Source organism: Vollenhovia emeryi, unplaced genomic scaffold (genome assembly GCF_000949405.1).
Source record: "Vollenhovia emeryi isolate VEMERY1.0 unplaced genomic scaffold, V.emery_V1.0 DF945764.1, whole genome shotgun sequence".
Lineage (NCBI taxonomy): Eukaryota > Metazoa > Arthropoda > Insecta > Hymenoptera > Formicidae > Vollenhovia > Vollenhovia emeryi.
The window spans coordinates 87-1,869 of record NW_011960602.1 but is presented as its reverse complement, the minus strand read 5'-3'; the positions used below and the strand labels follow the sequence as shown (position 1 = coordinate 1,869).

Here is a 1,783-nt window from a genome sequence, read left to right as displayed (position 1 = left end):
CGTTCATCCGCCAGGAAAACACCACCTCTCCTCAAACTGGCATTGAGCAGCTAGTCCTCATAGGGATGTGCGATTCCGAATCGATGTTAAAAAAATCGATTTTTTCCGTAAGAAAAATCGATTTTTTATATCGATTTTGTAACGTCCGATTTTCGAGAGAATCGATTTTTTAAGGTTAGAATCGATTCTTTTCGCGCTTTAAAATCTTCCAAAAAATTATGCTGGATTCACATGGAGCGTAACTTGCGTAAGCGTAACCTGCGTATCACCAATCACAGAACTATTTCAACGGAATTATTGAAACGGTTCTATCAGAATGACCCTGTGATTGGTGATACGCAGGTTACGCTACGCAAATTACGCTCCATGTGAATCCAACCTTATTCTGCTTGTGTAGTGATCAAAGAATAATAGATTGTGATTGGTGAATTTTCTTACGACTAATTTTCTTACTAACAGCTAACATTTTTGCAGCGAGAGCTATTACTTTATTACGCAAAAATGTTAGCTGTTATTATATGGTAGCTAATCTTTCTTTTCCGTGTAAGAAAACATTCTTTATTTTTATGTTTACTTTTTGTTTATTATTTTAACACCACACATTATTTTATAATTATATACTTTCTATGATACGCACGGAAAAAAATAATTTTGCTGTTGCAGCGAAATTGTTGCTGCTACTTGAATACTGCATATGTATTTGATAAGAATGTGATGGCGATACGAAAATCTCTTTATTATACATTATTAAAATTATTCATCATTACAGCAGAACGTTTGACTGAACAGAAATTCTTTTATTTCTTTAGCTAAATATTTCGCACAATTATTTTTCAATAAAATTAGTGTTCTTAACACAGAGTTGACCATAAACGAGAAAATAACTTTATTATTAAATAACAGACAAAATTTACTTAAATTTACATATGGTATACTGTGCTAGCAAATTATTTTTCTCCGCGTGATGTCCGTGAGTGGAACAAGTTTTCAACTTGCCTGCAACAGCCCTGATGTGGGGCCTAGTCGATGTATTTACAGCCCGGCTGAAGTGCCCACAATACTTCCTTGCCGATAGCTGGTTGCTAAGGCGGGAAAGAACTCACTCACTAGATATATGAGATATAAGAGACTTTATTGAGATCTCGGTTCACGGTAAGGTGATCGGTCTTAACCGTGACACAGGCGAGTAACGACTAACATATTCTGTTCCCGCTCGAACAGCGCCACCAACGACCATAGACTGTGTCGTCGTATAGATGGGCAACTGCAAGTCGCCACACACTCCCCCCCGAGTGCTAACGCTGGAGAGAAAGAAAAAAAATAATTTGGTATGACACTGTGTGTCTATCACAAATAATCGGCGCTGCCGAATATCACAAAGAATATTGCAGGCATACATGTAATACCGCTGCTTAGAACTAGAGTGTATACGCAGGATGTATCACAGAAATTACAGACTGTTATAATATTACCACTGCTTATTTATGCAGGGTGTATGAACACATTTGACAATACCGCTACTTATAGACTAACGCATACGCAGGATGTATCGCCAAGACTTAAAACTAGTACCGCTGCTTAGAGACTAACGCATACGCAGGATGTATAAACTTATAGCTAGTACCGCTGCTTAGAGCTAACGCATACGCAGGATGTACATAAATCACAAGCAAAATAATAATAATACGCGACCGCGACCAGAATGAAAATTGCACTTAACACTAATGGCTAACGGAAAATATAAACTTTTACGCGCAATACATAGCCACCTGTACCTCCCGTA

The 1,783-nt window shown here is 37.6% G+C and overlaps 1 long non-coding RNA gene across 1 annotated transcript; it reads left to right on the top strand.

The window, feature by feature from the left end:
* The first annotated feature begins 590 nt into the window (after positions 1-590).
* Positions 591-1,553, top strand: LOC105560782. The gene is made up of 2 exons (XR_001008856.1): positions 591-1,465; positions 1,504-1,553. It is a non-coding gene; the product is annotated as an uncharacterized LOC105560782 (long non-coding RNA).
* Positions 1,554-1,783: the final 230 nt, after the last annotated feature.